General features: G+C 45.2%; 1 long non-coding RNA gene across 1 annotated transcript in view; it reads left to right on the top strand.

Annotated features, from left to right (window-relative positions):
* The first annotated feature begins 2,750 nt into the window (after positions 1-2,750).
* LOC128145502 (uncharacterized) overlaps positions 2,751-12,271 on the top strand; it is a 188,940-nt gene continuing 179,419 nt past the window's right edge. The window contains exon 1 of the long non-coding RNA XR_008236495.1: positions 2,751-3,009. This is a non-coding gene — a long non-coding RNA (uncharacterized LOC128145502). The remainder of the gene's footprint in view (positions 3,010-12,271) is intronic.

Genomic DNA, 12,271 nt, shown 5'->3' with positions numbered 1-12,271 from the left:
ATTCAGAGTAGGCATTTTGAAGCAGTCGGGCTCATTTGCTTCGTTGACTGTCCCCATCATATCACCTTGACTAGCAGCTGTGTACTGACATACTAGGACTGATAGCCCTCGGTGCATTAGTTTATCTCCCAATTTTCTGCCCTCAAGAGCTAGGTTCTGTAATAGGCCAGGAAGGTTAGAAGAGCTGTGTGAGTGTTAAATGGATTTCTGCAGCTTTGACACAGCCAGAATCACTGCTTCTCAGCTCTGTCATTATTACTATAACAACTTAATTATTTGATTTCCAGTTGCTACTGTATTGTTGTTGTAGGCACTGTATAAACATAAAAAAAATTATGGCCTCTGCCCTGAAGCTCTTGCAGTCTTGCGTGCACAGCAAGACAGCAGACTGATGCAATGAACGCATATTACCAGGCAATTAAAAGTATAAAGCAACAGTTGGGTTTTAGCCTCAGGTCCTCATGGCTGTCAGGTGCTGGTCTTGTTAGTTCAAGTTTGCCTTCTCCTGGATGCAATGGGGCAGGTTTGCTTGTGTATCATTTATGCAAATGTATATACTTTGGTTTGTGTTTAAACAATGTAAAACATTGTTTTAGAGCACAGCTTAAATGAGACAAGAAGCCTGAGATAACTAGTGGGGGGACTGTCCTGTGCCAGATAGAGCTGAATGGCTGCTGACAAAAGCCACTGATGGATAGTTGATGATTTTCATTGCCCCATCCCAGTTTCATTGCAGAATTTGGTATGAATTATCAAAATAGCATCCCCGTGATATCTCTGACTTCCTCTCTTGGCTTCCCCTGGTTACTCTGACCAACATAGTTTAGTTCATAGAGATATTGGGAAAAGGAGACTCTTGTAGATACTTACATTAACTATGGACATATGCAAGTACTCACGTTGAAATAGTCAATAGCTACTACGAAGGCTGATTTTGATTCTGGGAGGTGTCTAGTCAAGCAGCAAATCCAGAAACACGATCTAGACAATTAGTCACAGTAGACAGATAATGAACTCCAACAAAGAACACTCAAAGTCAACAGTTGTGGCAAATTGTTAGCAAATATTCCAGATAAGTAAAGTATTCCAGGAAGTATTGCAAGTATTCTGGTGTTAGTATGTTTGCATAAACCATCAGATAAGGCTGTGTTACTCTGTTAAAGCAATGATTTGAAGTATCTATTTCTGGTTTGGGGGGGTTTTTTGGTTTTGTTTGGGTTTTTTTTAAATAGTTTGACTTAGGCTTGACTTGAAATTTTAATAATTTAGCTAGTTGTGGTTAGGCAGTATAACTTTTTGCTGGTGTGCTTGCAGTGGTAAAAAGTCATAGTACACAGGCAGGTATAGTGACATATAGGTTATTAGGAGGCCATATTCCAAGCCAAGCAGGAGGAGATGAGGATACTGTCTGAACTCAGGAGGAGCCAGGAGTGATTGCCTTGCAGGAAGGCAAGATTCAGCCATCAGCTGCTTCCAGTGAGCACCCGCTTGGCTGCTGCCTCTGGGCTCTGACTTGCTGCAGCTGATGGGTGGTATTTTGCTTCTGTGTGAAACAGCAGCCCCTGCGAGGTCCTTCCAGGCATTTAGTGTGCAGCTGTTTGACTAAAAAGAAGAGGGGAGGGGCAGCATGGTGGTGTTGCAAAGGAGGAAAAAAGGCTAACATGCCTCTGCATATCACTGTGCTCTGGGCAGTGCTGCGAGAGGTGGCTGTCCCATTTTCCCTATAGGAATAGTGAAATCTGCATAGAATGCCTTTAAGACAAGGTCTGCCTGGCTGGGGAGGTTTGTAGGTATCTTGGTATAACAAAGCGGTGCAGCTTTCTAGTGCAGAGTGAGCCCCAGGCAAAGCTCCAGACAGGAGCAGTTGTGTTGTGTGACTTGCTTTTAGAGATGTGGGGAACCACAAGCTGTATGGGCATTTGCTTCCTTCATAAAACCTAATGTGCTCTACATGACACCAATGAACAGGGTTAATAATTTCTGGGAGGTAGCTCTGTGTATGTCAGTACCTCAAGGCACTGAAATCTGATTAGAAGTTGCTCTGATACTTGTCTGTTAGTGTCAGTGCTGGAGTCTGATAGGTCACAGTTTTATAAAACTGGCCTCTCTTATTTTCATGTCTTCTTGAAAAATCAGTTTTTCTTCCCTCTGTCGCTTTGTTTCATTGCTGGCCAAAGCGTGGTCTCTTCAAATGCATCATTCTGCATTGGCGTCCAGTCTTTTCAGCTGTTCTTGATTTCAATAGGCTTTGCAGAAGAGGTTATTTATATCACTGGAGTTTGCAGGATCTGACTTGTCTTCATCCATATGTAACTAGTAACTCTTTGATAAATTAAAGTTCTACCCAAGTAAGCGTGTAGAATCCCATCATCTTTGGATGTGTTCTTACTCCCCGGGTTTGGGAGAACATCAGCAAGAAACAGGTTTCTTTTGGTACTTTATTTAACAGACAAAAGAAACAAGCCATACCACCAATCTCTGATTTAATTCAGCCATAAGAGCCAGGGTTTGTGTTTTTTGTGTTTGTTGTGTGGAGCTGGAAACAATTACAAAAGTAGTTTTTTCCAACATTAGAGATCTTTCCTGACACACCAGCCTTTTTGTCTTATCAGAACTTTTTTTGTGGTCTTGCTGCTTTCATGTTATTTTCTTAAGCCCTCTTTGCTGACGCTAAACTTTTTGATATATTCTGCTTTTGAAGTACTCGTTATTATTGCCCATTTTGTTCTGGCTTCTCTGCTGTTGTTTTCTTCTTACTGATGGCCTTGCAGACTGCTATCCACTTGCTTTTAATGAACCTTCTCTCTTTCTGAAGCTCCTTCAGAAATGATGCCTTAGTGTGCTGTGAGATTAAATGTAAGGAGGAGTCTTTGCCTGTCCAGAGACTACTTTCTCCATGGGGCAGATTTGTGGCTGGGCTTTGCAGGAATTGGAGATGGATAAGGAGATGGTTGAGACTCTTGGATTTCTGTGCTGCAGTTGCAGGCTTTGGTGGGGAGAACATGGAAGGTAAGTACCACAGCAAAGGAGTGTGTGTGAAAGCAGTCAGTAAGCCTTTTCTTGTCCTGAGTTCTATGTAACTGTACGTTTGGTTGAAATCGGTGCGGTAGCTAGTGTACTTATACATGGCATGGGAAAGATGGCAGAACTGGGACCATAATTTTTATAGGAATGGGCTTGAAAAAAACAACACTGAACTAAGCAACCCCTTTACAAAATGGCCTTTTCAGGTAAGCCTGTGCAAGATAGACCATGCTTCTCAGAAAACCTAATTAGTCCAGGCAGAATGCCATATTAACACAGCTGTATTGCTTCTAGTTCCTCACTAGTGCTGAGCAAGCTTACCTGGAATTATCTGCCTGGCTTTATGTGGCAGAGATTCATCCTCCTCCCTTCCCACTGCTTTGGTTACTTCTCCTCAGTTTGGGAAGGAACTGAAATGAGTGTGGCTCTTTCTGTAGTAACACAGGTTGCTGGAACATCCGTACTGCCCTGTATTGCTGACCCACCCCTCTTTGTGAGCCTGGCGGGAATGACGGTTGTCCACAGAACCTTGGGACTGCTCTCTTTGGGAATGCTGCTGCTTAGACTCCAAGGAAGGAGTCCAAAGTGCTGTTTCTATGCTGCGGTTAAAAAGTAGTAGCAGTTATTAGAATTTTTTTTTTTTCCTTGCTTTTCATGGTGGCACAAATAGCTTTCATTTTTAAAAGAAATAATTTTGAATCTGGAGCACATACCTCATCAGTTTGCTAGGAAGGTGAGACTTGGGGTCTGAAAACTTGGGTGGAGTCTCAAGAAACACCCTAGCAAATAAATGGTTAACTAATAAGGCAGAGCATAGAAATAGGATGGAGGAGTGTAATTATCATGGGATAAGCAAATGATTAGAGTGTTATGATGCTCAAAGTATAGCCCTAGAGTCAGGCGCTTAATTATTAATATTATTATTCATGGATGGGTCTTTGTGATGTGGGAAATGAATATTTCTGGCACTGGAAGGAGATGTAAGACACCAGTTTAATATGCCAAGCAGGGCTTACGAGAGAGCGGTGTGCTTCATATAAATTAAATCTACCCGTTAGCCACGTGCTCTCCACTGGGGATGGAGTCTTCCTCCACTTGCTTCCTAAAGCTGCTCATACAATGTGAAATTAAAAAAAAAAAACTCCTTTTAATATTTTTTGCAGGTAAATCACAATGTTCAAAATGGAGGAGAAAGATAGGTGAAGGAAGACATGGGTGAAGGCTCTGGGCTCAGAGGAGGCAAGGGCTGAGAGCCTGGTCTTGGTGATGAGTCCAGGTCTGTTTTTCAGGTAGCACTGGCTGTATTCTCCTTTCATTTAGGTACCTCATAACCTCACAAATCCATAGTATGCATGTGGTTAGCAGCACATGTCAGAGCAGTTACCCAAAGGCACTGACACAGCTTTTCTGCTGACATAAGCATCAGCTGCAGCATCCCCAAGGCCAGGCATGCTAATCTTTGTTTTGGAACTGTTGTCAAATCGGATGTTTTGGTGTGTGTTTGTTACATTCCTGTGCTGAACTCCCTCATAGCAAAGGCTTTTTTGTCTGGGACTTAGCTGTACATGATAGTGATTTGGCTGATATATCTGGGAGGCCACTGTGTAAAGGGCTGGGTTACTTCTTATTTGTACAGCAGTATAGACTTAATTTGAACGGGCATCGCAAGCACATCCAGGAAAAACAGCAAATGAGATTGCTGTAGTGAAATAAAGGGAGAAGATTGTTTCGCTTGGCCTCCAGTCACTGAGGGCCAACATCAGCCTTTGCAAACTCTAGCTTGTGAGCTGCTCCCTCTTGAGCAGAGGTGGGCAATATGAATAAACGTACTGCTTAGACATTAGCTGTCCTTAGAGCAAAGGAGTTGTGTCTCTGTATGGATAAGGGGGTGCTAGGTAAAGCCTTGTCTGCAGGCAAATAGTACATAATGTAACAGAGGAAGAAGTGGTGATGTATAAAGTGTTCTAGGGAATGGAGGCTGTGTGCACGCTGAGCATACTGCCACACTTCTAAATGAGTGATGCCTGTTTTCTTCCCTGTGGGTATCTGGCTTTTTGGCAGTGTGGCTGTTGAAACTGTGTTCATCTTTCACTCCAGTCCTAAAACGATGTGGTCTTGCAAAGTGCCTGTGTGTGCGGTGGGGCAGAAGAGGAGTGGGAGAGATGCCTTTCCTCCTCCTTCTTTCCTTTTTTTTTTTCTTTATTACAATCCTGCTTTTTTGATCTTGCTTCCTGCAATATTATGAGGACTGCAATGGATTGCTATGGCAACTGGCCAACCAGGCCTGCATACTAAATGGAGACACCTCCATGAGGGCTCACAGGGGAAGGAGATAAAAGTGTAAGCGATGCAAACAAACAGAACAAACTCCCAACAGCAGCAGTAGCACCACTTGGATGTGTTACACTGTGGGATGGGATGGAGGAACATAAAGAATGAAGCCCAGTATTGCTGGCAGCCTCAGGGTCAGAACTTTTTGTCAGGCACCAGCAGGACAGAAACATCATGTTCTTCTGCTCCCCCTTCCCTCCCCCCTCCCTCTGCAGCCTTCACCACAAGCAGATATCTAGCAGACATGTTGGTCTGTAAATATAGGTGGACTGCTAATTTGCAGGGAGTTGGGGGGATGGCTGTGTGAAATTGGGGATGCAAATGTTCAATTATTGCAGCTTGACAGTGATGAATGGAGAGGGGAAGAGGGGCTGCATGGCTGGGTTCCTCCTCTGGGTACTTCTGTTCTGGTTGGTCTGAGCTGCATCCCTGTCCCTGTGCCGGTGGCTCTGGGGAGTGCTGGGCAGGAGGGGGGAGCATAACAGAAGAAAAATGCCTGTCTGGCATGGAGCAGGGACAGCTGGCAATAGGGTAGGTCTTCTCTGTTTAATGAAACAGGGCAGAGATGTTGGTTCCTAAATATCTGGCAGAGGAGGCAAGGAGGTGGGGAGGGTATATGTTTTTCCCCGGCATGCTTGGCTTTATCTCCACCTTCATCTGTCTGCCATATTGGGTGTCCGTCCAGTCTCCCAGCCACAAGCCCATATGGCAATTGCCCCTCCCCACAACTGGAAGGAGCCAGCCTTTTTGCCAGAGAAGGAGGGGGGAGTGTGTGGTGGGAGGGAGGGGGAGGCTGGTGCTGCTGTTAGGGCCAGATGGCCCTGGAGGGCCTCCAGCAGCCTGGGGTGCCTCATTGTACGCTGCTCTCTGGCTCAGACCTTTTCAGCTCCTTTATCTCTGCTTTTCTCCTCCCGGATCAATGGGCAGTACCTGTTGTAACAGGAACACTTGAACCTGGCACTGCCATTAAAAACTCATGGGCACTTCCATCCTGCTGGGCTGTGGGATGAACTGGGTGAGCAGGTGCCCCCAGCTCAAGGGAAGTGGACAGTGTTTGGCCATGCTGCAGTAAGGCAGCCTGTCTGAGCATGCCTGTGGCCCAGGAAGACATGCCAGGTACAGAGGAGTTCAGCAGATGTGCATATCTAGCTCTAGTCCCAGGCTGAGGCCTCTTAGAGCTTGGCACAGAGAGTTTGACAGTTAGTGCCTTAGTCACGCTTTTTTTCTGAAATGCTCCATGAGCCTTTCCCAGCCTGTCTGTCTTTACTATCCATGCTTTACTGATAGCAAACTCCCACTTGTCTTCTGGGGGTTGCTTTGGTGCACAGGGGATGAGAATTTTGCCCTTCACCCAGAAGGAAAGCCACTGTGTGTTAAAACAACACATTTTTACAGGCAGGGCAAAGCTCTTACCTAGTCACCAGGCAGCTTCTTGAAATCAGGTGCAGAGACACAAATCTGATAAAGGAGCAAGACTCCACAGAGTGGAACAGGTGACAGTGAATGCTAGAGAAAGAGGCAGATCTGCTCTTCCATAAAACACAGAAAACTTTATAAATTTAATGAACCTTGCTGAAAGACAGCGTGCAATGAACAAAATGTTCATTTAGCAGTACTTTCACCCAGTTTTAATGATTTGGAACCCTGCATGGAAAACCAAGCAATGTTGTGCTGGGGCTCCAATTCTGGCGGTAATATTTGCAGGTGCTTGCCGAACTGACAGCCAGCAGAGGGGCTGTGCTGTCCTGCAGAGCACTGCTGTGACAGTGACAGGGCCAGCGCATGCATGGTGTGATTCTGCATACAGTGCTTCATACATATCAGTCTGCCTTTTACAGTATGTCTTTGCTGCAGAATTAATGGCTTTTTTTTGTCTTCGCATCCTCCTTGGCCTGTTGTAGATAGCCACACTGCAAAACTGCAGGTTAGCTGACTGTGCTGCTTTATTCATCACCAGCCACACTGTGAACTTGTCTGGGTTCACATCCCATAGCTCTTTGTGCTGCGGTAAGATGAACTACTCTTGAATACATTTTCCAATGAGTTTGTCTGTTCTGTTGTGTATGAAAGTGTTGGAGAGCTGTTGGAACTTGAGATATTCAGTGGATTTGAGTTACCAAAATGAGAACACCTGTGGTGTTACATACCCTCCTGGGGTCCACAGTAGCATGTTGCTAAAGTTGTTTTAGGGCTGCTCATGGCAGACTAACTGTGTGCATGTAGGAAGGAAATCTCATCCCATTGCTATGTGCACAACATTAACAGACTTGTTAAATCCGAGATGCTGAACAAAAGATTTGCACCACTGATTATTTCCTCTGCTCCCTGTGGCTAGGGTATAGCTCACACATTTGCATTGTATTGCTATGGCCTCCCTCCTGCTCTGTGATCTGTGCCCTAAATGGTTGTCACCATGGTCCTCCCACCGTCATGTAACCAGGTACTCTCATACATGAATGAAGACGACACTTCAAAGATTTGCAGAAATTGTTCCTAATGCACCGGTGGAGTGGCGTATAGGGGCTAAAGTAGGCGATGGAGTCAGTCTCCTGTCTGTTTCAGTGGTGGTGTTGGTAATAAATACTAAGGTAGCAGGAAGCATCTCAAATACCCTGATTGGTAACAACTATGTTAATACATAACTAGAGTTTCTAACTGTTTATAAAGTGCATTGAAAAGGACAGAGCTATAACAAGTGTTCTGCATTAACCTTACTGCTGCACACAAGCCCCTTTCAGTGTGGCAGCTATGTAAAAACACTCGATTTGTCTCTGAATCTCTGCAGAGGCTGGGGACTGCTGATCCTAAGGAGTGAATCTGAGGAGCTCTGCAGGAGCCAGGCTTTGAATGCCGACATCGTGTTCCCATGAAATTCTGCATCCTTCCAGAAGTGGGCTTCAACTCCGTGGCCCTTCCACAAAATATTTTCAGTTGATTTTCCTTTGCCAGCTTCAATCTGTTGTTATTCCATTTGTGGGGCTGTACCAGGCTCCCTGTGGTTGGTAATTAAACACGCTGGAAATTCTTGTGCTTTCATTTTTGACCAAAGACCCTAGGCTGGCTGGCACAAAGGGATAAGGTTTGCTGACTTTGGTGTAGGAGGCCCTGGGTTCAGATTCGCTTCCCTTTCTCAGCACTTTTCTCTTTTTAATGAAAACAATAAAAAGAAGAGAGATGTGATCAGAAAGCGCTTGACAAGTATAAAAATATTGGAAATGGGATGTTTGCTGCAAAAATGGGATGAAGTTAGAACAGGCTGAGCCTTGAAATGGGCCAAGTTAAATAAGCAGCCAGTCCTGATAACTTGGCCCTTTTTTTTTTAAGGTTCATACACCCACATATGGGATCTCAAAAGGGTGAGCCAATGTAACCCTAATTGTATCTTATTTATCTTGGCTGTTTAAACAGCTCACCATGCTGTAACTTGGCCCCTTCCACAGTGATTGCATCTTTATACAGTTGACCTTTTCTTCCCTCTCCAGTTTTTTTGTATGTGCTACAAGTTTTCATGTCAGATATAATTATCTGAACCCCCGTAGGCTGTAAGGATAAGGTTTCAGCCATTTTTGGCAATGGGGTTCTTTCCCAGGGCTGCAGATGGGTTAGGTGAACCAGATGTACTCAGATAAGTTTGTTGCAATTTCTCTCTGTTTTTTTGGGTTGTGCTTCAAAGGATGGCCTCTGCGCTTAGGGGTTAGTTGCCTTATAAATTGTAACTTACATTTTCGCCTTTGTGATGAGGGCATTTTTCATTTCAGAGAAGCCTGGCTTAAACTACCATGTTCTTGTAGGTTCCCTTTTAGAACTTGGGATGTGACAGTTGTGTGTGTTTGCTGATATGTAAGTGCTTGGACTAAGGCTGAAAACTAAAATATTAAAAGATGTTTGGGAATCAGAGGCGGCTCTGCTGCTGCTGTACTGTATCACCTGCAGCAAGCTCTGTGTAAGGGGCTGCTCTGTAATGGCACCGGATTTACTTGGGACATAAAGACACTGCCTGGGTGTCAGAGCTGTGTGTGCACCACTGCGCAGCTGGCCTTCTGCTGCCTTCCCCTGCTGCCCCACCACCACCACCCAGCTACTCCTGCAGCTGTATCTTAGTCTGATTCTTACAGATTACTGGTGGGCTTGAAAGTAGACAGATTGGTGAGCTGGTTAATTAATTCTGGTTTGTTATTATTATTTATACTGAGAGACTACAAAGAGCTGTCTGAGGTCAGGCTGCCCCTTTCACTAAGCACAAGAAAAGCACACAGGCAGAACACTTTCTGCTTTGATTTGGCTTCTATCTCAGTAGACAAGGGTAGGAAGAAGGACATGTTGTGACCTTGATTTTGCAGAGGGGGAATGGGGGAGATAGCAAGTAAGCGATTTGGCCAAGGCTGTGCAGAGACTCTGGCTGAGCCAGGAAGTAACATTAGCTTTCCCCAACCCCTGTGCAGGTCCCGTATTGCAGAGCATCCTTGGATCTCACTGAAGCTTTCTCTTTTAAAATTTCTCCATCTTAGTATTTCCATGCTGAGTTACAACCTCTTTTCTCCCCCCCACCCCCATCTCTCGCTCTCTCACCCCATCTCCCTGAACTCAGAGCCACAATACCAATATTTGCTAGAAACAGCATCATTTTGGAAACAGAGCACAAAATGTGTTTCAAGCGACAGCCCTGTTCAACTGCACCACTTGTAGGGGTGGAAGGGAAGTATAAAGAACTCCCTGGCTTCTTTGTGTCAGTGAGTTTGTGGGTTTTTTCCTCCTTGTTGCAGATGCCACTCAGGAGCACCTCCTGACTTCTGTTAGAGCCCCATTCCCTGACAGAGCCATGGGCCATGTGCTGAACTCTGCTGAGCCCCAGCTGCACTGACTGAAGGCCGTCAGAGCCCATAGTGCTCAGACCCCTCAGGAATTGGCTCCAATTTTTTTTTTAATTTCATGTTTTTGTCTGTTTGGGAGGTGACCAGTGGCACTTAATGTGGGTCAAGCCTGGCAAACTGATCTCCATGGCAACGCTTAATGAATGCCATTGGCTCAGTGGTTCCATCCCTGCATCTCATTAAATTTCAATGACTTTCATGGGGCTTGGACATGTAATTAATATCAAACACATGGTATTCAGCAGGATAAGGTTTAACAGCAGGCAACGTGTGCAGGAGTGGGAGAGTGACGTGGGGGGAATGTTTGGGCTCCATCCCCAAATACCGCAGGAACAGACAGCCCGTGAAAAAGAAGTGAAAGGCTGAGCCTGGTGGTTGCTGTTCACTGCCCGGCAGAGCCATCGACGGGCTCTTTAGCCCCATTTGCTTTGGAGGAGATTGGGAAACAGTTCTGTGATCGTGGCTGATGCCTGCGTGTTAGAGAGTGGTTCCTAGTTGCTTTGTGACTGGTGGCCATCTTGCTGAAGGCAACATAGTCCTCTTGTAGGAAATGGGGTCACATCTGCTGGCTAAAGGAAACTCCTCCAAGGCCAGGGAGACTAGAGGAAGTGGCACAAGGCATAAGACAACTTCAGTTGCATTTCTTTGGATTTTTTAAAATTTTTTTTTTTAATTGTGTACCGGTACAGCCTCTGTGGCACATCGCAAACTCTCCCCATCCCCGGCACAGCAGCAGCACAGAATAGCTTCCAAAGCCCTCACAAGAAACCACTGTGGACTGGGAAAAATCTTGTGCTTATTGTTAGGGTTGGGTGAATCATAAGACTCTCTTCAAAAGCAAGCAAGGGAAATTCAGGCCGGAGATGCAGCAGTCGGAGCAGCACGACAATGTCAGCACAGAGACCACCTGAGCTTCGCACCATCCAGCTGCACAGCAGGGCCAGGGAAGGCTCATTTGCTGGGGGAAGGGGCAGAGGCCAAAATACAGGGGGAGTGTTGAGGAATGATTTTTGGGTTTTGCCAAAATGAATTTGAATTTTGGGCAGGCAGGGTTTGCCTGCCTCTAGTGAAGATCTTAGTCATTTCAGCTGTATTAAAATCTTGCAGCATCTTATCTCCCATGGATTAATGTTATCAGACATGAAATGAAACAAAAAGGTGGGGGGAATGGAGGAAATAACCTCTGCTAATTACTAATATGCAAAATGAGTAATGAGATGAAGAAATAATGTGCTATCAGATACAATCCTGGGGTTTTTAAAACGAATTATTTCATCTTCAGCTGCATTGCTGCTATTCCCTGGGGAATAATATACAATTCCCACAAGGATATGAGGGTATAATTCAGTGGCAGCTCTGGTGAAGTTATATTCAGTTTAATGAACGTCGGCGGGAAGCTAAGATTGAATTATTGCCTGAGTGCTCTGTCAGGTTGCCTTATGTTGTTATGCAGGATATAAAGAAAATTATTATTGACAATACTAAGGAGATTCATTTTGTCTGAGTGAAGGAGGCAAAGGAGGTGTATTGAATATGTGACGTAGTGGGAGAAGGTTAATCATGACTGTAATGTGGGACTGGGAGATCGATCATGCGTGGATCACAGGGATGGATATTTAATGTGTATGTGACACGGCAGGGGAAGTTTTACTGGCTAGGATGTGTGGAAGGGACAGAGTTGGAGGCAATAACGATGACTTACTGTGTGACTAGTAAATAACAGTGTGGGGAGGATGGTATTCAGGGATCCGTGTGCCCACTAGAAAGTGCAGCAGTGGGGGGAGAGTGAATAGGATTTCTGGCAGAGTTAGGCTAAATTCAAGGCATCTACGTCTGCAAAGAAAACCCAGGCCTCTGCAAGCTTGCAAATGGCAGTCGGCGATTTACCCAGGTGCTGCTCGTCCTCTCTTGCCATTAGGTGGCAGCATCTTGATGTGCAAAACGTGCTCCTGGAGCATTTACAGAGGCCTTTCACTCCAGGAGTCCCAAAGGCATCTCCAGAGGTTTGTGAGTTTGGGCTCACATCACCTATTCACACCGAGAAA

Source organism: Harpia harpyja, chromosome 9, assembly GCF_026419915.1.
Source record: "Harpia harpyja isolate bHarHar1 chromosome 9, bHarHar1 primary haplotype, whole genome shotgun sequence".
NCBI classification, from domain to species: Eukaryota; Metazoa; Chordata; class Aves; order Accipitriformes; family Accipitridae; genus Harpia; species Harpia harpyja.
The sequence above is the reverse complement of the archived record's forward strand: the minus strand, read 5'-3'. Positions and strand labels throughout refer to the sequence as shown.